Source organism: Sciurus carolinensis, chromosome 13, assembly GCF_902686445.1.
Source record: "Sciurus carolinensis chromosome 13, mSciCar1.2, whole genome shotgun sequence".
In the NCBI taxonomy this organism is placed as follows: domain Eukaryota; kingdom Metazoa; phylum Chordata; class Mammalia; order Rodentia; family Sciuridae; genus Sciurus; species Sciurus carolinensis.
The window spans coordinates 92,148,694-92,173,067 of NC_062225.1; positions in this window are offsets into that span (position 1 = coordinate 92,148,694).

Sequence of the window (24,374 nt, forward strand, 5' to 3'; positions counted from 1 at the left end):
GTGATATGCATATTGCAGACAGCATTTAGTCAGGTTTGCTGTTCGAAATGGGAGCAGAGAGCAGAGTTAAATGATTTTAAAACTTTCAGCTTGGCAGAAAAGTGCATGTGAATCTGGGACCAAAGAGGCTGTGCTGTTGAAAAGATTTTAGTCCCTAAAGAGAGTCTAAGTAATTTGCACAGAGACAATGGGAAAGATGGTTTGAGGGCATTTCAGGAATTTGCAAGACCACACCCATTACAGACCAAGAATGTGAAAAGAAAAATTTATTTGAGAAGTGATCAGGGGGATGAACTGTCCACACAGAAGAACCTAAGAAGTTATTTCACCATACTGAGTCACACAGGCACTCAGAGGTCACTGCATCCGTGATCACAGGAGGCCCAAGATTGGCATGAGTTGGCAGAAGTATTTAGCATCATTCACATGGTGCTGGTTCTTCAGGAATGCAGGATGCTAAAGTTAAGAGGTCAGGAAGACTTCCACAGACTTCTCAAAGGAAGGCAGCCTGAGAGGCCAGGCCAAGTGTAGCACAGTCGGAGTTCCTGCAGGCTGCCTCTGAAATGGCAGTGTGCAAAGTCATGATAGTAAAATAGAAGCAGGGATGGAGGCCCCCGGAATTAAGAGATGCTAGTAACATGAACTGTTGGCACAGAAAACATGCTGTCTGCAGAGTCAGTCTAAGAAGAGAGACCACTTGCACTGTAACCAGCAAGGCCAAAGGGACTTTGGAGAGCATATCCCATGCCTTGTGCCCCAGATGCTCTACATAGAGTTATGGGCAGAGTTACAGGACCTGCTTGCCCATCTGGGTTTTGCTCTTGCTTTGATCCTATCCCTTCTCATTATGCTCCTATTCCTCCCTTATAGAACAGGAATGTTTATTCTGTGCCACTGTATATTAGATATATGTAACTTGCTTTTTATTTTACAGGGGCTTACAGTCAAGAGTTTGTCTTTAATCTCAGAGACTTGGACTGGATTTTTGGGTAATGTTGGAACTTTTAAGATTATGAGAGACTCATAGAGCTGAGATAATTTCATTTTGTTTTGTAAGATGGACATGAGTTTTTGAAAATCAATGACAGAATGTTATGGTTTGAATGCAAGGTGATCCCAAAAGCTCCTGTCAATGCAGGAATGTTCAGAAATAAAATTATTACATTATGAGAGCTCTAACCTAATCATTCCATTCTAGTTTGAATGACTGGATGGTAACCGTAAGCTGATGGGGCACAGCTAGAGGAGGCAGATTACTGGGGACATGCCTTGTAAAGATGCATCTTCCCTGTAACCCCCCCACGGCCCCTACCTGCTTCCAGGCCTCCACAAGCTGAGCAGCTTCCCTCTGTGAAGCACTTCCCAGTGATGTGCTACCTTACTGTGGGCCATAGCAATAGAAGCCAGCCATGTGTGGACTGAGACCTCTGAAACCATGAGCCTCAAGTAAACTTTTCATCTCTTAAGTTGTTGTTTGTCAAATAACTTTGCCACAGTGATGTAAAAGCTTACTAAGATTGAGTATATCTAATATTTGCCTTAAAGTCATTATCAAAATCATACCTCATCAGCCGCAGTTTGAATGTCTAGTCCTAGAAAAGTAATCCAAACTCTACCCTTGATTTTGTGCTGCTATCTTTCCACCTTTTAGTGACACAGAAAGCAGTGGGGAAAAGACAAAATAAGACAAATTCTCCACTTTTCACTGCTCTCTCCTTACCTCCTCCCCATGTGAGAGTGGGGTGCAGAGTGGGAAGGGGAAAACACAAGGAAAGGGTAGCTCCACTCTGTGTCCCTAGGGTGGGCCTAATGAGTGACCCACGCCACTCCTGTGTTGGGATGCTCCTGTGGTCTCTTCAAAAGGCCTGTGCTGGGCCCACCCTTTCCCCGGATTCTTACCCTATGTTAAGCCACGTTAATTGGGGTGTCACTGTGGATTCTTTCTCAGGCTTGGTGCCCCAGTCATATGCCCAGGCCTTCTTCCACTGCAGTTTCTTCCCCACTGGCCGACTCTGCAGCAGAGACCACCTTGCACCCTGTCATACCTGGAACATGAGAGACATTGTCATGCTTCCTGCTCTGACATCCTGGGTGCAGGGCATCCCTCTGTCTCACTATCCTGGACCTATCAGCAAGGTGACAATTCAGTCCTCCTCCACCCTGCAGAGCACCCAGAACACTCTTGAGCATGAGTCTAGCCTCTCTCTTCTGCTTCCCTCAACATTCCAAAGCCCTCTCTGTGATCCACTGAATCCCCCACTCTGCAAGGTTGGAGTCATAGGTGGTACTTAGAGAAGGCCAAGAGAGGAGACTCCAGTCAAGGAGCCTGCTCCAAAAGCAGAACCTCACCCAGAGTCGTTGGCATCTTGTCTTTGGAGTCCATGTACTTACTGTGGTTTGAATTGCTGAGGGGTCTGAAGGTTCTGGAATACATTTCCCACTAAACCTGCATGTGTGGGTGCTTTGCACTCGTTTGGGCATCCTGATAGCCAACGTGGAGCTCCGCAGGAGACCAAGGACAGAGGCCCCTGTGCAACATCCTCATCTGTTACCCTCACAGACCAGGAGCGCCAGCACCTCCAGAGCGAGCACAGGGGTGGTTCAGCTGGCAATGCCGCCTCCTATGCACTAGGCTCATAAGTTAGGATCACCTCCACCAAAAACACTTTGAGATGGTGTTTCTGCTTGTTTAGCTTTGTTAGATTGGTGGCACATTTGAGATTCTTCTCACCTCTTCACACTCTCTAGATCTCCACTTCAGCACCACCTGTCCCCACCTTTCCCCTCTGGGTGATTCTCTTCTCTCCCTCCTTACCTTTGCTTTCCCTGTACTTTGGGGTTTTCCAGACATTCATGCTTTTGCCCCCACCAATTTCACTAGAATTTCACCAGAATTTCCTACATGTCTTCTAGACAGGCTAAAGGTGAATAAAATTTGAACTCTGCTCTCAAGTTTAGGCCCTGAGGAATCAGAGGACATGTGAAGACCCTGCTTGGGACCAAGCAGATCCCCCTGCTCCTCAAATGATGTGGAGCTGGTCATGGGGCCACCAGTTTCCAAGGTTGGCACAGCCAGAAATACAGGAATCCCAACCCCATTCAATAGAAGACGTGCAAGAGCATGTAAGTGGTGAGAAAGAGCTTTCGCTTGCAATCTAAATTAGAGAATTTTGTCAGTTCAAATCCTAGCATATAACTGGCAGGCGATTGCATTCACTAGAAAATTAAATCTTTGAATTTTCCTATCTTACCAGTTAAATAAAGATGTAAAATAATTTTATTTATATTGCTATACTATTAATTAATTGTAAGGTTAATATATTATATTGCAGACCCAAACCAGGCATGTTGTCAGTCTTTTTGTGGGAAAGAGAATAGAGAAATAACTGATATTCATGAGAATAAGCTGTAATGTTGGTGTGTTGCTGAGGGGTTTATATCTGCAGGCCTCCTGGAATGAACTAGATGGGTTTTTAAAATACTGCTCAGGTGTTTTGAGTACTGCCTCATTATTGCTTCTGTAATTCTTTTAAAGCTAGGGGAGGTGCCCCTTATCTAGCTGTATTGATTCCATGAGCCAGGCACATGCATGTGCAAGCAAGACATGTGTGGCTCCCATGTCTCATATGTGTTTATGGTCTAGCTGTGTACTCGAAACTCCAACAAGACAGGCTTCTCTGCCCAGGTCACCCGCCATGCACACAGGTGCCAACTGTGGGAGGTGCAAGAGGTGTCCACTCGGGTGTGACTCAGGCATGGTCTCACAGGCATCGGAGTAGTCAGGCCAAACTTCTGAAATGCCTGAAATAAAAATTCACAATTTCTCATGCACTGCTTTTCTTCCTTCGAGTATGAATTTCATCTGTTATTGTATTTTGTTTTAATGTAATAATTTGGCTTTGCATAGTTTCTAATCTCTCCCCTCGTTGTTATTACCACATGTAATAACAAGATATTACCAGCATGTTAAAAATTAATACAAGTTTTTTTCTAACACCTCATTCATTGCTAAAGACTTCTCACAACCTACCATATTACTACATAAGAGATGATACATATTGTTATAAAACACAAAATCAAAATAACTATATTATCAGAAGAAAGCCTTAAGAAAAATCAAATTGCCACTACTTTTTTAAAAATCTGCTTTAATTAGTTATACATGACAGCAGAATGCACTTTGACCCTTCATACCTAAATGGAGAGTGACTCCTCATTCTTCGGTGGTACATGATGTAGAATCCCACCAGTGCTGCAGACCTGTGTGCACACAGGTTCATGATGTCCACTTCATTCTACTGCCCTTCCCACCCCAAGCCCCTGCCATGGCTTTTTAGGTTGATCTTACATTGGCCCTTCCCCTCCCTCCTTGCTCTGTGCAGAAACCCTCCGAACCCTCTGCACCAGGGCTACCTAAACGCTGGCCCTGCCTCTACCCACAGGCAGAGGGAGAACGCGGTGGGCACTTTCTAAGGCCTCATCCTGCTCGATCACCTTCATTCGTTAGCTCGCTGGCTGCTTTCCTGCAGGAGCCCAGGCTGACCTTCTGTCCTGCCTGGGCGTCTCCTGAGTCCATTTCTTCTCCAGGATTCACTCGACCTGACCTGACCTGGCGTGCTCTAACTTGTTGACCTGCTCTCTTTCTGCGAGTCTGAAAACCTTTTTCTTCCCCGATGCGGGGTCATTTGTCTTCTGATGAAGGTGCGCGTCCTAGGAAGAGCCAGCAAACACAGCACAATAATAGCGCTACACAGTCAGGGCCGAGGGCCTGGGTCCCGTGTCGTCCAGGTGTGCCTGCACTGAGAAAGTTGCTTTCAGGTTTTCCCCATCACCTCTTCTGTTGGGCTTTTGGGAAAGGCGGGCAGGCTGACGTGCTGGATCCGCAGAGCGAGGCCTGTGACCGAGGCCTCAGGGGACAGCTCTGGGGATAGAGGCCAGGAGAAAGCACGCCCTGTGGCCTTCTCCACCTGCGGTCACAGAGCCCATAAAGAAGGGGACAGAAAAGGAGGGAGTAGCACAGCTGCCCAGATTTCACTTTTCAGGTCTTCCTTTCTGCTGTGGGCGAGCTCCAGCTGCTTTACCACTTTTTTTTTACTGCTTTTACCTGACCCACCCAGGATTGTCGCCCCTGAAAAATCACCAAAACACAGTCCGTTTTATGCCGCGTCCCCAGCTACTAACAGTGAAATGCAGAGTGGCTGCCGGGTGAAGCCCGGTCAGGGACCATCTCTAAACACCAGGGAGAAGCACCCAGGCGGCGGGAACTGGATGGGCTGACGCAGGAGTGAGCAAAGACCAAGACGAAGACAGACACGTAGCCCACTGAGAAAAACCCTGAGCAGAAGAGGAAGGCCAGCTGCTTCGGATGAGGGACTTCAGAACAAAGGAGCCAGTGCAGATTATGGGTGGAATGTGTCATCGGTTGAACAATGGCATTAGTGGGAAGGTCTAAAAGTGTTGTGTTGGTTCATTGATATTTATTGATAAGGCATCTATGACTATGGTATAGATCAACGAATTGGCTAATACAAAATCATCCCTTCAAGTTGTGTCTGCCGTCTTATTACTGAATATACTTTGCTAATAGTTTCTTGGGAATTTTAATTGATGCACATAACTGCAGTGAGTCTGCAGGGGTGCGTGTGTCTGCATGGTCTTCACAGACCCGAGGGTGGATGTCATGAGCACTGTTCGGGAGCCCTGTCTTGCGGTGTCCTGTGTCTGTAGGAGGTGAACCTGAACAGGGTCGTACAGTGTGGGCTCTTCTTGCTCCAGCTTCCTGTTTCCCTCGCTCGCCTGATATTTCTGAGATTTGGTCACTTGCTGCATACATTGTAGTTCATCTCTCTCCACTACTGAGTAGTGACCACCTGTCAGCATTTTCCACAATTTGCTTTATCCATGCACCTTCTGAGGGACATGAGTTGTTCTCAGCTTTGAGCTTTTACAAAAAAAAAAAAAAAAAAAAAAAAAGGAAAGGAAAGGAAGGAAGAAAGAAAGAAAAAAAGCCTGGTATTAAAACTGAATTTGGAAGAGGTGCATGCTATTCATCTTTACCAAGCAAACATGAGCAGCAGGAGACTGGAAATCTGTCTCACACAGTGGGCAGGAGTTAAGTCCTTACCAAGGGTCAGCCTTCCTCAGGACAGCAGTCACTCCACAGTCCCGCAGGAGACCTGGTTTGTTCTGCAGACTGGGCAGCACTTGGTATTGCCAGGTTTTAATTTTTTTTTCTAATTTTAGTTTTGCTAATAGGTATACAGGACCATAGTATTTTTAATTACTGATTTCCTGATGATCAGTGAGGCTGAACTTCTCTTTATATGCTCATTTGCAATTCATTATCAATCTTAGTGAAACAAATGTTCAAATATTTTATCTCTTTTTACAACTGACATTGTTTTCTTACTGAGTTTGGGGAATTCTCTGTTTATGGTGGGTAAATGTACTCTGCCAGAGAAATATGATTTACAAATATTTCTAAGAGTCTGAAGCTTGCTTTTCATTCTCTTAACAGTGTCTTTCAAGTACAGATGTTTTTAATTTGAAAGAGATACACAGAAAGGGAGAAGCTGACTGCGCATAAATGCAAAGTGAAGACTGTATAACTCAGTTATGGAAAATGCACCTATTCCCCTCGGCCTGGTCAGCTGCCTAAGCAGAGGAGTCTTGGCCTGGTCAGCTGCCTATGAGCAGAGGGGCCTCACCGGCCTGCAGCCAAAGGACTGCTCATTGTTTCCATTAACCTGAAGCTCTTCGGCCGGGTGATTCCCAGCTCCAGTCAAGCTGCAGGCTGTCTTTTGGGGGGACTTAATTCAGAACACCCAGCTGTACTACCACCTAGAAATTATACAGAAAACGAAAGCACCGAGCCTATTTTAATGTCAAGTGGTAAATCACAGGCAAATGTACTCTCAGAGGACGGGAGAGAAGCCTGGGAAAGAGATCAGGTATATATAGTATGGTAGAGGTAAACTATGTTAGGAAAATTTTAACAATAGAAAACATAAAATCGTCCTCAGGAGATAGTATATGAGAAGTTAATTTTATTCTCAGTTTTCGTACAACTAATTTTTTTTTTGCCAAATTAGAATTCTTTTTGCATAGCAACAGAATTTTAATGCCACATCAATCTAGAAATACTAGTTGAAAGACACATGTTAGCTCTCTACCTGCTTAGATATTGTCCCAGGAGACTGAACTATAATTCTCAAGAAAATATTTCTAAAACATTTCAAAACATTTCTACAGGGCATTTGTTCCCAGAAACTTGAGAAATTAATCACAAGTACCTATTTCAAGGTTTGGTACAAGGGATTTAATTGTAATTTGAAAAATAACATTAAGGAGGGGAGACCAGAGGGATAAATGAAGGAAAGAAGGAAGGAGGGAGAGAATTTCACCCACATACAGAGAGAAAATCCTTCCCACCTGATTCATAGGAAATCTGAGGTCCGAGTTAAAAACTCCACGCTGCTTTATTTTCGTCATGGCAGAAGAGGCAAGGAGACTGCTGTGCCAACCATACCCACCCGAGTCAGAGGGCTGAGGCTGAGAGACGGCCCCCAGGTGGCTTTTCTGAAACAAGACGCAGTGCCTTCTTGCTCCAAAGTGGAATTCCCTTCGACTCCTGTTTTCCAAGCTTAAGGTGCTATGAGTATGTAGACAAAATTAAATACAATTCTGAAAGTCTTTTATGAAATTTTAAATTTTTTAAATGTATTTGTTCTAATCAGTTGTGCATGACAGCAGAATGCATTGATACGTTGTGATAGAGCCTGCTTAAATGGAGTGCACTCTCTTATTTTTCTGATTATACATATTGCAGAATTCCATCACTCATGCAGTCATACATGCACGTGAGGTAATAATGTCTGCCTCACGCTACTGACAGCTCTGTGTCCAGTACCACAGCCGCAGCAGGCAGTGCGCCGCAGGACTGATACCATGGGCCAAGATCCGTCTCCTGGCACCGCCCTGCGTTCTTAAGTGGAACGTTTACATGTCCAGCAGGAGAAGGGGAAGTCATCTAAACTCGATTCATTTCTTGAAAACTAACATCTTGAATATCATTCAGGGAATAATTTAAGAATATTCTAATTAGTATTAATATTTGACACTTAGAAATACTGCATCTCTGAGACAGAAACAAAGACCTCACCAGCCTGGGCCTAAGGCAAAGCTACCTTGGCTGCCTGGCTGCTGAGTGGCTGCTCTTATTTGTCCCAGTAAAGTCACAGTCCAGCTCCTTAATGGGAGATGTGTGCTGTGCTCACATCCAATTTTTGTGGTGCTATGAGTTGGAAAAGAAGATAAAAGGTGACGAGGATCTTGGTTGGGTTGAGCAGAATTGACTTTTTGGAACCTTTGAGTAACTGAGTACTCATTCAGGCCCGATGCGCCTGGCTTCATGATGAGCCGTTTATCATAGCACCCCAAGAAGCAGGCAGTGCTGGGACCCCTGTTCACTAGGGCAGAGCCCCTGACTTACTGTGTGCTCTTCCACTTGATGCCCTTGGCCCAAGGCCCCACCTCTCCACCACCGTGGATCCACGTGGCCAGCTGTGCAGCAAAGAGCAGAGCTGTGGGACTCTCGGGAGGGCTTCCAGCGGAAGGGCTTCTCCAGTGTCTGCTGACCCCAGACTGCACCTTCACGAGCAGTATGGATCTCGATCCTCCATCCTACAACTCCCAGAGCACAGCCCCGGGGCACAGAGAGCGCTCTGGGCTCTTTGTCTTCTTGCAGCCCACTGCCAGCTCCAGGCCGCAGTATCTCTGACTTCAAAGTGAGAGACGTGCTGGGCACTCTCTGCCAGGCTGCCACCTGATTCCACGCCCACAAGTGCCCGCCTGTCCTGGGTCACTTCATGCGAGGACACGCACTTGGCACCTGCCGCTCTTAAACAGCAGTCCATTCGTGAAGGAGATCCCCGTCGAGCCTGCTCTGTTGTTAATGAAGCCCCAGGAGACTTGGAGTCAGTCTAAAATACATGGGAAATCCTGCTACGATCTGATGGTCCCTGGGAGCTTCGCGACCACGTCATGCGAGGGCTTAAGATTACTGCCTGTGTCCCTGGGCCTTCCTAAGAAGCTTCTTATTTCCAACACGACATGAGTATGAACTGAACTTCCCTCATGAGGGAGAAAACAAATTCAACTGAGGTTCAAGCCGTCGAGGCTGTAAGTGCAGGACTCCCCGAGGCCTGGACGGGCCCCTGTGAACCAGGCCAGTGGAGCAGAAGCAGCTCCTCCCCGTCTTCTGCCTCTTGCCTCACCTTCCCCTTCCCCACCCCCAGCCTCGGAAGGCAGCCCGCCACGTGCCCATCCCCTGTAGGAGTGCGGCTTAACCGGAGCCCGCAGACACCTGCCACTCCACTGCAGCTGCTCAACCTGCCGTCGGAGAAGCTCTGCTGCCTTCAAAATTTGCAAAATAAAATTCCTACCACCATAAACTTAAGATACTTCTGAAATAATTTCAAGGAAATTGTGTAAAATCCTTCTTCTGTGAAAAGGAAAACAGCTTTCGCTGTGTTTCAGGTCTTACACTGAGCAGGATGGGAGACCCAAGGAGTCCTAAGGACCAAGGGGAGCACTCACTTTAGGAATTGAATCTTCTCCCCCACGGTGCATGCTTCTGACAAATGCTCCTTCCTTGTCACTCCTGGAGGAACAGGGACCATGTGTGAGAACACCTTGTCAACAAGCACTCTGAGGAGAGCCGCAGGCCCCACCAGCAGGCAAAGGGGGGCAGTCGCTGAGGTCTCCTGTCCACCTTGGAGTGAGGTCCACACACTGAGGGACACATAGCAGGTCCCGGGCTGGGCCCAGTTACAAGGAGGCCGAGACTGTACTCCTTGCTTGCCATCAATTATAGAACGGTCAGAAAGGTAAGTGTGCAACACAGCACAAGTGTGTGCTTGGTAGGGACCAGCAACGTGAAGCCTTCATGGGAGCAGGGACAAAGGGAGGGCCCCCTCCAGCCAGCTGACCTCTGAACTGAGAATCCAAGCTCAGCTGGGCAACAATGTATGTGTGCAGAGTGCGGTAGGTGTATTGTGTTTGTTGTGTGTACATATGTGTAGTGTGTGTGTTCTGTGTGGTGTTTTGTTTCCATATATGTGTGGCATATGCAGATAGTGTGGGGTGTATATTTATAGCATGTGCATTGTGTGTATGTGTGTATGTATGCGTGTGGTATATATGATTTTGAGCAAGTGTATGTTTGCATGTGTGTTATATGCAATTAACTAATTCTCTCCAGAATCTGACAATGAGACGCTTCATTTTGCAGAGGAGAAAACAGGGTCAAAGAACCTACACCCTCCCCCCTGGTCTGCACTGGCTGATTTCCTGGTCTCTGAGGTGGCCCCTCACCTCTTGCAACGGGTACGACTTCCTGCACCCACCCACCCATTAAGGGACCCACACGCAACCATCCTGGTTCCAGCGGGGCAGCAAGCTGCTTTGCTGAACTGGGCAGAGCTGCGGGTCCTTGGCTCTGGAGAGCCACCAGGGTTCTTTACTTTCATTATGCTCCAGACAGAAAATGAGCCTGGTGCTGCTCAGATGCACAACCTTGGACTGTCTTCTCAGTCCAATGCTAAAAGCATTGGTAATCTTTTCAGAGAAATATTATTCAAATACCTGATGACAAATGGCAACTGGAGAGAGAGGAACTTGCACAGCTTTAGAAATCCGAGAAGACAAGCACACAGGGCCGCGATATGCCAGTCACTTGCCCTGTGGTTGTGGCAAGCACCAGAGTTCCCTCAGAGTCTGCCCATCACGGGAGCCCAGGTAAGCCCACCCTCACCAGACGAAGGGTCAGCAGGGACATGGAGCCTGCATGTGGCAGGTCCTGGCCAGCCCTAGCTTTGCTGCTGGCCGCTGCCCTGGAAGACACTGGGACTGGCCCCACTCAAGTGTTGTTTGTCAAGACTACATCACTCACTCAGACAAACAGCGACTCACAGAAAGTGATTACAGTGAAAGAATATGGACTGTGGGTTCCAGAAGACCATGAGAATGCTCTTATCCCAGAGGTGTAGAATGCTCTAGACTGCACTCTTCAACCAGCGTAGGGATGCGAGGACCTAAGGTGCTGGACGTGTGTCCACCCATGCCAGTTAGCAAGTGGTGGTACTGGAAAGAAAACCTATGTCAACAATGGGACAGTCAACCGAAGTTCACCATTGCCTAGTAAGAGAAGGCAGATCAGTAGCTGCACACATCAGGAGGAGAGGAGGGGAGGGAGAGGAAGACACTGGAGAACGGATTGATCAGATCATGTACATGTACAAATACGGCTGACGAGTCCCGGTCTTCTTTATAATGCACCAATGAGAATTTTTAAAAGAATTTTTATTATTTTCTTATGCTAAGTAATTTCAAAGTCAGGTCATCAGTACTTCCTGGTAACTCCTGAGGGCTGTGGAGGACCCCAGCTCCCCAGTTCCCCGCTGGATTGTTTGTCCTCTTGTTGCTCAGCGAAGCCTGGGCTGTGACAAAAGAGTTCATGGAATCCACTCCCTTTAAAGAAAACCACATAGATACTTCACAAATTTTTGTCCATCTCCTTGTCGAAGCTCCACTAACAAGGTCACACCTCACAAGAGGGAGCTAGGCACCTGATGCCCCAAGTGGAAGAGACTCAAAATGAGCGACATAGGGCCTCTTCCCACCAGCACTGCAAGCTGAGTCTCACGTAGAGAAGCATCTGAGAACCGTGTTCCAACAGTGTTCAGATTCCTCCCTCCCTGCGAGTGGAGGAACTTACCAAAGTAAAACGCACCTGCCGCTTCACCCTCTTGCAGTGCCCTGAGTTCATGTCAGGCATTAACTGATGACTGCTTCAAGCACAGGCAAAATCAGTCCAACCAGCAAAGATAAGTGTGTGGCAAAGGCTTTGTGAGTGCCTGGGTTGATCCACGTGTGTTTTTTTTCCTACTTTCACCTTAAATTTGATCTTTAGTGAGCTCATACACAGGGGTTCATGGTAAACACCCTCCATGCCTGACCAACACCAAACACCCTGCTAAGAACACCACCCAGATTGTAAAAGCCCCAAGGACAGTTTTTCAGAATTGCACCCACTGAGGCAAAAGCACAAATCCCCTGGAAAAAACAACCTTTCTTCAATTCATCTCACCTGCTTTGGCATTGGATCATTTAGGAATGTATTCATCATAAGCTAATTAAATAAGAAGTGACAAGATTATAAGCTTAAGAATTATCCTCCCTATGTTCACTTCTTTGAAAGAAGACATAACAGATGTCTTGATTCTTATAGGAAGATGTGGCCATCAACCTGGACCACCCAGGTGGTGGCTTGTGAAGTGGCACACACAGAGCATCACACCTGAAGCAATGTGTGGTCACAGTCAACTCCTCTTGTTTTTAAAAAATTTCCTGTTAAAAGTTTATATTCAAATCTTCATTAAAGAATCAAAAAATTCCTATTAAACATATTTTCAAAGATTTAAAATTTCATGACTGGTATAATAAGATTGCATAAAAACCATTGGAGATATCTTTATGTTATCTCCAACTAAAATACAGAGAAGGTTAGCGTGGATTAGACACATACACCAATACACATGTATCAAGATTAAGAAGAATACCATTTCTAAAAGTCTACAAAAACCCAGAAAAGATAAAGTAAAAATTTTTACAAATATATTGCATAGACAATAAATAGGAATGGTTATAAAACAGACTTCAAGAATAAGAAACTAAGGGATAAAAAGAGATACTTCCTAGTAAGAAAATGATGGATTTAGAAGAAATTGACAAGAATTAAATGTGAGTACAGCTCAAAACATTTTCGTAATAGAAGCAAAAACTAACCAATTAAAAGAAGAAACACATTGACGGTTGTTTTAATATTGTCTTTCAATAATTGAAAAGAGAAGTACACAAAAATAAAATCATAGAAAATCTGAAAACCTTTGCAACCACATTGCTTCAATTAACGTCTCTAGAACATTTCCCTGTCAAGCTGCACATTCTACTCAAGTCCATAGCAAGACCCACAGGTGGAAGGGAGGTGGGGCTGGAGGCAGGTCTCAGTAAGTGTCGGAGGGCAATTATGCAGAACAAGTTCTCTGAACAATGACGTTGAAAAAATTAAGAAGAAGAGATGGGAAACCTGAAATATTTTAAAAATTGTAGAACAAAAAACTATACAGAATGGTACGATTACAATACTTTAAAGATGCTAAAAGTAGATATTTTAATTTAGAAAATATCTGGAACTGAAGGTGAGAATACAATACCTAAGAATCCAGACAATTTGACTTTTGAAGCTCTAGGAGTTAAATGTGTACCAGTGAGTGCTTTTTTAGGGGCCTCATCCCCTCCTGGGTCAGCAATCCCACCCCTGGGCATGCAGCAGACCACAGCCAGGGTGGGGAGGAATCTGCATCCCCCAGCCGCTGCACACTGGGGACAGCAGCCAAGGTGAACCATTAACACACGTGCCCTTCAGCCATGGGTGGGAGAGCATCGTGATATGCCCACCATGCTGCTCTCTAGCCTCAACAGAGAAGCACATCTTGCACTTTGTAGCCACATGGTTGAACCCAGAGGACGTCACACAAGTGAATCAGTCTGGTAGGAAGAGGCAAGTGCTGTGTGACCTTGCCTGTGGGTGGAATTTCTAAAATCCACCTCCTGAAATAAAATCAAAGGAACACAGTCATGTTTGCAAGGGCTACAGGTGCAGGGGTTGAGGAGAGGTTGGTCAATCACACCACACTGAGACCGTGGCTCATAACAATTGTCACATTCTCCAAAATTTGCTAGAAGAATAGACTTTAAGTGTTCTCAGCAAAAGCAATTAGTATGTGAGGTTGTGTCTGTGTTAATTAGCTTTACTTAAGCATTCCATAGCACACATATATTTCAAAACAGGCTGCACACAATAAATATACACATTTTTGTCCATTAAAAATAAAAATAAATGTGTATTCCAAGAAGCAGGGTGAAAGGAGCAGATTAAACCTAAATTACATGCAATTAAAAGAAATAACATAAGCATTGTTAGTGGAATCAGGGGTCTGACAAGTCAATAGAAAAGCCACCAAAGTGATAATTGGTTCTTTGAACAGATTTTTTTTTCAACATTCGTTCCTTTATTTCTTTGGAACTCTGCTCCCATTCTGTCCTCATTTACTTTACATTTTTTTGAAGTGGACAGATCTGTACTGAGACTAATAGGTGATGAAGAGTGGCGAACTCCGTGCCCATGTTGAGGATGAGAGGCGTCATTATTCTAGAGCAGTCCCTCAACAAAGCCCCTGGACGTGGAGCTGTCGTCTTTGTAGGGGGCTGTCCAACAACCACGGAGAGAGGTCCATTAGCACCCCTGCCTCTACCCAGGAGACGCCAGCAGTGGCGCCCCCAGTGGTGACATTCAAAGAGCCCATGTTTCCAAGCATCCCCTCAGGAAAATGGCGCCCATTAGGAGCATTGCTCCAGGTCCACTTACCTCACAGTGTCAGTGAGGAGTGGACACAGCCACTTCACATCAGTAGATGAATGAAGTCATTGCAAAACAAGTCACCAAAGTGATGCAAGACAGCAGAGAGCCTTGAAATGTGTGTGTTAAAACTATTCAGTTCACGGCTGAAACCTCTCCATGGAGTTGGCTTGGCACAGATGGCTCTGCAACTGAGTTCCGTCCAACTTCTGGTGAGGCCGCAATGCCAATCACACACGTTCTTTCAAACAATCAAGAGGGAGCATTTTCATCTCATTCTATGAAACTGGAACAACTTGGCTCTCTAAACCTGAAAAAAGTCATTAACAGAACAGGAGACTATATTCAGCACTATATCCTTCATGAATAGAGTCACAGAATCCATCACAAAAATACTAGAAAATCAAATCTTGTAGCACATAAAACAGATAACACTTCATGATACATTGGAATTTATCACAAGAAAGCAAGTTTAGCATAACTTTATTAAATGAACAAAAAATGGGGAAAAGTGATTTTGAAGAAGGCAGAAAATAGTTGATAAAATTCAAAATCTTCTCTTAATACAAACTCTTAGAATGCTACAAACACTAGGGGAAAGTTCTTCAAACATTAGAGGTCCACTTAACACCTGTAAAGAACATTAACCGGAATCAGTCTTAACAACTTCGGAGACTAGGCAAAGATAATTGCTATTTCTGTTAACAATTAACATCATAGTGGACTTGCTAACTAAATAAAGTCATGAATGAAAAGTAAAAAGTATAAAAATAGATGTATCATGATTGTCCAGTGATGTTTTAACATCTGCGTAGAAAGAAGTGAAACTTTCCATTTATTCCTTCTTAAGACCCTCTAAACAAGAAATTTTATGAGTTGTCTATAAAGGGCAACACACAAGTCAGTATCTTCCTATATACCAGCAAATCAAGATTTAAGAGCTACAGTAAAATCTTTGTTTCAATGTAAGCAATGAAACTTAAAACTAATGATGCAAAATAGGTATAGAAATAAAATACTTGAAAGATGTATTTTATAACACTGAAGAGATAGAAATGCAATTCTTTGGAAGAAAATTTCTAATACTGCAATAATATCAGTACACTGCAAGTCAACTTAGTAATTCATTCCAACTCCAAACAAGATCTCAAAAGATTTATTTATAGGCCAAAACCAGACTCTTTGACAGCTGTTTCCTCTGGAGTGGAGAATGGTCAGAGTCCAGCAATTCCTGTACAGGACTGTGTCCCACTCGCAGGCTGTTACCTGGTTTTAGAAATGATAAAGTACACTCTAACGAAGAATGACATTTTACTCACAAAACGTGACCAATAGGAGTTAGATAGGATAAAACAGGGCTTTCCTGGGTCCTCTCTCTCTCTTTGATTAGCATATACAATAATCAATGAGAACAAGAACACAAGTGTGTACTCCCTGGCGAACACAACGAAACGGAAATAAAATTAAAACGGCACTTTGGGTTGCAGTAAGGCAAAAGAGAAGAACTTGCTTTTGTTGTTTATTTTCATCAACAGAGTGCTCTAAAATTGTGTGAGATTGTCAGACTGTCAAACACAGTGACGTGTGGCACCTCAGAAGTTTGAACTCCAGGAAGGTGGTGGGACCCGGGCAGCGTCCTGTGGCACATCCGCGGGGCCCGAGGGGGCCCTCCTCCACTCACCCCATTCCTCTTGAATACTCACAACCAGGCGGGAAGGGCCGTGCCTGACCCCCCAGAACACCCTGCTGAGGTTTTGCTCAAATATACGTCAGCAGCATCTTCAGGAGTTCACAGCGCTTGGCTTTCTGAGCTGCGTGAGAGACCACGTGTTGTGCGGGGGCTCCAGGGGAAGGGGGGAGGCAGCCCCAGAATGGGCACTGTGCCAGCGGAGAGCCTCCCAAGGCACAGCCTCAGCTCTGTGGGCAGCCCTCATCCCGGCACCGACCGACAGACTACTAAACTCTGCCTGTTCCAGGAGCCACCCTCCCAAGGTAAATGTCTGCACAGGGGCTTCTTAGTATTTTCCTTGTCCACTGGTGACATGCCACCAAACTACCAGAGACCCTGAGGCTGCGACAACAGACACCATTTTTCACTATTCCAAAGGATGGCAGGTCTGTGATGAAGGAACAGGCCGGGGAAGTTCACCGTGCGGACCCTCCTGTCACTCAGAGGGCTGCGATCTCTTCATCCTGTGCTCTCCAGACTTCAGGTAATGCAGGGCCCAGAGTGCATGGAGTCCAGCTCTGTGGTGACATGGTGGTTATGTGGGGACCTTACTGAAAACTTACCATGTGCTTTGTGAGTCACGGTACCTTTGCTCAGAGGTGAGGTGAGGGTCAGAACTGTCTGCATTTTGCAGGTGAGGAATCGAGACCAAAGTTTCCCAGGTAGGAAATAGAAGAGCAAGAGCTCAGAAGAGCAGTACTATTGTGCACTTCCCATCCAGAGTCTGATTTTACAAAGTGAACTAACACAAGGAGAAACTAGAACCTTCTATCTAGGAAATGAGGAGTAAGCCTGGTTCAGCAGCTACCTGTTTGGAGATTTTATACCTCATGATGAAGCTCTCTGGTCTCAAGTTTCTTCTGTTTCAAAAAAAATAATAATGTGGGAAGGATAATTTAATTTGCAAGCAACTAAAAGTTTAGCAAATAAACCTAAGCATAAGGGACTTGATTTGGGACTCATTACTGTCATCCCAATCCAATCATTTAATATCTTTCTGATTATTCATTTCTTTAAAATGATGGAGCCACTAAGTCTTAGGATGATTTTTTAGGAAGCAAAAACCAACTGATACAAAGATCCTACTTAAATTGCTTGCGAACCAGTTTCAGATTTAGGATCCATAACTCAGTAAGCCTTTGTTATACATTCAATATGAGAGGAATCATTGGTATGGTTAAAGGAGCAGATGGAAGAGGAAGGTCTTTCCCTGGCCTGATGCTCTGAACAGGAGAGGCGCCTGCCTCAGCGCACCAGAAAGGAAGGGTATATGAGGACCAGCGTACATGCACAAGCTCATGGTCCACGTGGAGACCATCGGAGCAGCACAGGAAATCAGGAAGGTCACTGCAGCGTCCCCTGTGAACACAGGCAACAGGCCAAGGGACACTTAAGCCAAGCCCGAGTGAGGAGCTTGCATTTGTCACAATGGACATATGATCACAGAGATGATCCAGGAGAGACAGCCAAAGAAAGATGTTGACGGGAAGACCCTGCATCTGGCAGTACGGTCAAAACCAGAGTGTATGTGTGTGGCAGCAAGGGCTGGCCTCAAAAGGCCCGTGAATCTCAATCTTTTAAAAAGGCTCAACCTTTTAAAAAGGCGGTAGCGGGAAAGCAGGGATCCTAATAGCACTTCAGAAAGGTGGGACTTGCTTCCATCCGGGTGAACTCAGTCAACACTGGAGGTAAAAGGATTTACTAAGCAAGACAGAGGGTCCTGCAGGACAGAATCGCAACAGATCAGACAAGGAATCGGAGTTCAGGGACCAGTCTGGGTGATTGACGCACCCTGATTTCGGGGTTAGAGAGGTTTTGCTGGAGAAGATGGACAGCCAACTGGGCTGACCACAGCTGGATCAGTGTAGAGCCATTCTCCCTTTAAATAAGCAGTCGCTGAAGGGAAATGACATTTGAGAGCAGGCACAGGTCAGGAGTGACTGAGATAGCCCTGCAGAGAGTGGGTGACAAGCAGTCACAGACCCATCCACAGACCTCGCTGACCTGTTGTCCCACCCGGTCCCAAGATCCAGTCACCACCAAATATGCAGCCATGAAAATTCTGGATCCAAAGTTTCCTTTTTGCTGTGATAAGACAAAAAAATGTAGGATATTGTTTGGCTGATATATATCATTAGTCTATAATTTTCTCACCAAAGCTTTAGCAAAAAACAACTGCATTCACAGGACACTAAATTACCTATTTCTTAATCCTGGAATGACTTATAGGAGTTTGCAGCAGATGGGTGGGAATGGAAATGTTAGCCCAGAGGAAGGGCCGCAGCCCTGGTAAGTGTATATGCGCAAACAGGGAGGGGTGTTATACAAGGAGTGGGAATCAGAGGGCAGATGGGCAACTTCAGATTCATTAGAAACCTAGATTTATGAATCTGCATATTGAAACACATCAATGGACGGTAGGTGTCGATTTTTGCACACAGAAGGATCATCTAAAAATGAGTCTTATTTGGAGAACAGCCCTCAGAAGTGAGCAAAGGAACAACAGAGCACGGGGCAGGGCAGCAGGTGAATGGGCAAGGAGGAGGGAAAGTCAGGAGGGAAGCAGCTGCAGCCTGCTGGGGATACTCGGAGGACACTGACCCACAGCCCAGCCCACAGTGAGGAAAGGGTGGCAGGAGCTGGGGTCAGTGCTCAGCTGGAGCAGGAAGTCCTGGCAGACCTTGACTGGCCAGGCTCCAGAGCCAGGGGTGAGCACAGCAGCTGGGCTCCCGTAAGCCAGGGGCAGGGGAGGCAGGCCGGGACCGGGGTGTTGAAGGAAAGCTTTAGGCATCAGACTTAGCAGAACGATCTTGAGCAGAGTGGTTCAGGGATCAGCGGAGAGGCTGAGAGCTCCCAACGTGGGCAGGGCACCTTCACAGACAGGCGTGGAAGTGCCACTCAGGACAGCACAGCCGCACAGCCCTGCACTGGCCCCACGTGGACGTGTCCATCCTGCTGACTGCCTGTGGCGGGCTGAGCTGCGCTGCTCCTTGGGCTGAGGCTCAGCTGTTGGGCAGAGAAGACGGATCTCCTCAAGTGAGACTGCAGTTCGCTGGCAGCTAAGTCGCGTCCCAGCTCACCAGGCAGGAGTTCCAAGCAGGGAGGCAGTTTGGGCAAAGCCGCTAACTCAGAAGGGCAACTCCAGCCAAGAGTGGGTGGGCAGGGACCAGCAGGGACCGGCAGGGCTGCCGCAGGACTCTGCCCCACCCACCTCATGCAGGATCGCGTTCTTGAAATCTTTTCAAGTACCTTAATGCAGTATCTGGGATATAGTGAGTGCAATTTCAAACTCCAATTTTAAATTTTATTTGTTGACCAGAGGAACTTAAATTTTCTCCCTTCTAATGAGTCTTCTCTTTTCTTTCTCTCTTTTTCCTTCCTTTTATCTTTTTCTTAGCATTTTAACATTGAAAAAATAAATTAGAAACCAGATTCAGAATTATGCATCTTGGCAAAAACAGATGACTTCAAAGGAGAGAAAACTGGTAACATGCAAAAGCCATTTACTTCATCGGCGGGTAAGAGTGGAATTCTGTGCCCGGGCACCCTTTCGTCATATAGACCAGGAAACAAGAGAGGAGCAGCTTTTATCCACGAAGTTTGAAACCTAAGGAAACTCGTGACAAGAGCTTTTAAAAACTCAAGGAATGAAATAGGGTCTTAGGTTCCCTGGCTTATCCGACAAGTCTTCAAGGAACAGCCCCTGGAGGCAAGGCCAGGGCATCGAGGGCCAGGCCTGCTGGACGCTGCACGGCGCCTGCCCGGCGGGAGCTCCGGCCAGAGCCTCACTGACCCACGGCCATCTTATTAAAGGGCAGCACAGGCTGAAGAAGACATCATTCTTTATTGATTCCAGTAATTCTTCAAAATGAAGAGGGGAGGCTCACCTGGGCTTTCGAATTCCTTCTCCAGGAACATTCCAGGTGCTGCTGGCCTCCCGGCTCTGCCACCCTTTACATCACTCGTGTGCTGGTGGCATCTCCCAAAGCAGAGTCACGGGCTCTGGTCTCCCGTGTGGGCACTTCTGCTCTCTGACTCAGGAGTAGAGCATTTTGACTTAAAGGGGCAGCGTTCCATCTTTTGAAGCCAGAGGGCAGCCGACGTCAAGGGCCAGGAGCCCGGAGACCTGCTCCTCGGCCTCTGCGAGGTGGCACGTGACTCATCTCCCGCCTCACCCCAGCCTTGCTGGAGGACAGGATGGAATTCTCGGCCAGGTCCAACAGGAAAGGGCCCTCTCCCAGGCCCTGCACCCCTCACCCCGTGCGGCCCCTCTCCCGTTGTCCTCCTGAATCTCTAGGAAACCAGGAGCTGTGGGGGCGGATCTGGAGGGAGCCTCTCAGGTCCTGCCGTCCTCAGCCTCTTAGAGGTCGGAACGTCCACCTGTCCTACCCATGGTCTCCACTGCCTGCTCCCCCGTCTTCACCGGCCAAGCTGGGGGCAGGAGCACCAGGCTCCGAGGCACCAGCGTGCTCACTGGCTCTGAGGCCAAGACCACAGTGTCAAACAGCTCCTCGGTGCAGCCCGGGCCCCGGTGTGTGTCCCAAGCCCCTGTGCCTGTGGAGTGCCTTTGTGACTCTGTCCTCTGGGCTAACGGCTGAGCGGAGGTCTCAACTGGGCCAGCTCAGTTTGCACCCCAGGCTCAGCCTTATTCTCCATGTCCCACCAGAATCTTGTTCCAAACAGACTGGCGCACTTGTCACAGCCCTGTCCCCCCAACGTTGGATCGATCCAGGCAACACTGACAATGACAGCTTCCTCGCACAAATCATTACCACCTAAACCCGAGGGTTTTCGGACAACCAGGGTGACACCAGCCTGTAAGCCGGGACAAACCCGGATGGGCGACTGCAGGCACCTGACGGGAGTTTCTGCCTGATCCTGCTTCCTCCTTTCGGGGCCTCTGTGGAGGTGGAAGCACTCTTCACACCTAAAGTCACGAGTTGGAGATGGCTACAGGGAGACGGGAGGCAGGCTGTAGCCAGGAGGCCACCGTAACTACCCACCGCATGTCCCGCCCAGAAGGCGAAAAGGAGAGGAACACACGATAGGACAGACCGCAACGCGGTGCAGGGAGGAAGGGGCAACCGGGAGCAGAGCCATCCAGGCGTCCAGGAGGCTCCTGAGAGGAAGAGCAAGTCCCTCTCTGACGTCTCCCAGGCTACAGATCCAGCACCTCCAGAGCAAATGCTGTCAAAGGCCGTGACGCAAGTGGAGTGTGGAGAGCAAGAGGCAGCCGAGCACAGCGTCTGTGTCGTACCCAAGGGGCTTCCAGAAGGATCTGGGGAAATGAAGCACAATAGGAGGGCACTCTGAGGGCCAGCCTGGGGGGTCAGGTGGCCAGCGCAGAAGGTCCAGTCTGCCTCGTGGCCCATATGGTCTGGAGAACAGCCTGGCAAGGACAAAAGGGAAGGGTGAGGGTCACGCAGGCCAGGCACCATGAATGTAGCCTCCAGGGTCAGCGCTCCAGGTGGGATGTGGCGAGTCCTGGAAACCCGGACGGTGAGCAGGACAGGTCAGAGCCCTGAAGTCAGGAAAGGGGCTCATCCTCGTTGAGAAGCAGCGACTGGCAGGACAGAGGGGTCTGGGGTGCTGCTCGGGTACTGCCACATGTACTGGAGTGCTGTCATGAAAAGACAAAGTGAGACAGCGTCCGGAAGGTTCTGTGCAACCTAGGCAGTAAGAGTTTTGTGGCACTGAGATGTATCAATAGACCCAAATTCTCTAGTCCAAGTAACTTTTGTCAACTGAATGTCACACATCAAATAATTTCATTTTGGACACTAGGATAATTCAAATAAAATTATAATTTTTTAAAATGAAATAATTAGCAGTACTATAGTGATATATACATATGATGAATAGTATTTGTAGTATTCTTGGGACTTTTTTTTTTTCTCACTGATTAAGCTTTCAAAATTATCGTGTAGATTTCTTTCCAAAAGAAAAACTGGATAAATAATTTACGATGATATTTTAATTCAGGGGAAGTGCCGTCAGCTGCAGGGCTTTGTCCTGACGTCAACCTGGGCCCTGCACGCTGAGTCCCTCCTCGTCTCCCCGTTGATCTTGCTGTGTGCCCGAGGTGTGCTCTTCTGCTCCCTCTCCCTCTAATTCCTCTAAAACCTGGATTAAGTCTCATTGACACAAATTATCCAACTCAAATTTACTGACAAGAGATTTCCTTATTCATTGTCTAAGACATTAGAAAGGAAAGATAGAGAGGATTGGAGTCTGGGAAAGTCAGCGGAAGACAGTGCCGTTCAAATGGTGTGGCACCCCTCATATATAAAACAAGCTCCTGTGACATGGGGTTTATCTCCCTGGCTTACACTGTGCAGCGAGCCACGGGGGAGGCCACAGGATGCCAGACTCTCCCTGCAGAGGCGGCATGCTCCGAAGACGCTTGCCCAAGGGAAAACCCTCCGGAGAGCTCCTGTCTGCTCGCTCCCTCCCTCCGGGAGGTACAGCCCTGGGAGACTGGAGGCTTCCCTCTTCCTGCACAAGCAGAGATATCTGGGAAGGCCGGGGTGCTGAGGCTGCTCATTGATGAACCAAACTACTGTCCTAAGGTAAGTCACTATTTGGAAGTTCTGTCATCGTAGCAGACAAACAGACAAAGGAGCAACATCAGAGGTGACGCAGGCAGGAATTCCGCTAGTTTTGCAGTACCTGTTCTGCATGCGCGTCTCATGTGCTTTGCCAGACTTACATGTAATTCACACCGTCTTACAAACTGTGCCATGATTAAGAGAATAATTGTTATAGATACGAGGTGGCCCCAAAGAGCTCCGTGTGAGACAATGCTAAGAAGTTTAAAGGTGAAATGGGTGGGTTATGAGCCTTAACCTAATCATTGCATTGGTCCACTTGAATGGATTGGCTGGGGGATTGCTATAGGTAGGCAGGGTGTGGCGGAGGAGGTGGGTCCTTGAGGATGTGCCTTTGGAGTCTATATTCTGTCCATGAAAAGGAGAACTCTCCCTCCCTCTCTCTCTCTCTCTCTCCTCTCTCTCCTTCCTGGTAGCCATGTCCTGGCATGCTTTCCTCTGCCATGCCTTTCTGCTGCAATGTTCTGCCTCACCTCTGGCCCAGACAGTGGAGTCCGCCATCTATGGACTGAAACCTCTGAAACTTGAGCAACAAATTAAAATTTTCCTTCGCTAAAATTGCTTTTGTCAGTAGCAAAAAAGGGAACTAGAACAATGATCTTCCCATTGTTTCATATCATCCTCAAATGGAACCTTAAAATTATTTTTCAGTGGAAAACAATCTAGTTAGGAATATGAACAAGCTTTAGAGTCAGAAGGATCTGGATTCTTCTCTTGTTTGCCTGGGACGAGCCGTGCAATCACAATGAAGTTACTGAGCGGGCGCCTCACAACCTTTCAGGCACAGAGAATACAGTAATCAGGTGCAGGCCGTGCCTGCCGGGAGAGCGTCCCGTCTCTCTGGTGGATGATGGGTGTGCCTGCAGCAGTGTGCTCAGCACAGAGGAGGGCACTGCCCCCTTGTTGGCCAGGTCAGCCGGGCTTCGGTCCAGGAGGAAGACATTCCGGACATCCCTGACTGAGGAAGGAAGGGAAGAGTGCCTTGGTTCTGACGTGAGCGCCGCAGTCCTGGAGTCTGTGTGAGCCACTGACTCAGCGACCAGCTGAGCCCCAGAGCCTTGACTGGCACTCACCACTCGGAGGTGCGGAAATTGCTGGAAAGTGCTGGTTTCCCAGCCCCTCTGCACATTTCGGGTGGAGCACTGTTGGAGAGTGAGTGCCTTCTCTCCAACCCTGCAGGACTCATGGATGGGATCCCATAGGCAGGCCCTGGAGGGTAGATCACTTGTCAATTTTCTAAGTCGCTGGACTTGGGGGCGCCCGCTACGCCCCTGATGGGGAAGACAGCACCCCATGCAGGCTCTCTGTGCTCTCATTTATACTCAGCATCTAGATGGATCCTTGGGTCGAGCCCTTGGGATGAAGAAAGCAGTGCACACCAGTACTTGGGGCAGAAAATAGGCTGCGGTAGAAATAGCTAGTTTTCCCTGAGAATCTCCCATTCTCTCTTCCCAAGGAGAGCGAGGCGCCCAGGAGGAGCGCTGGGCACACAGGCATGAGAGTGGCGTGAGAGTCAGGGCTGGGTGCCCTTGGCACAGCCAGTTCTCTGATGGCAAGA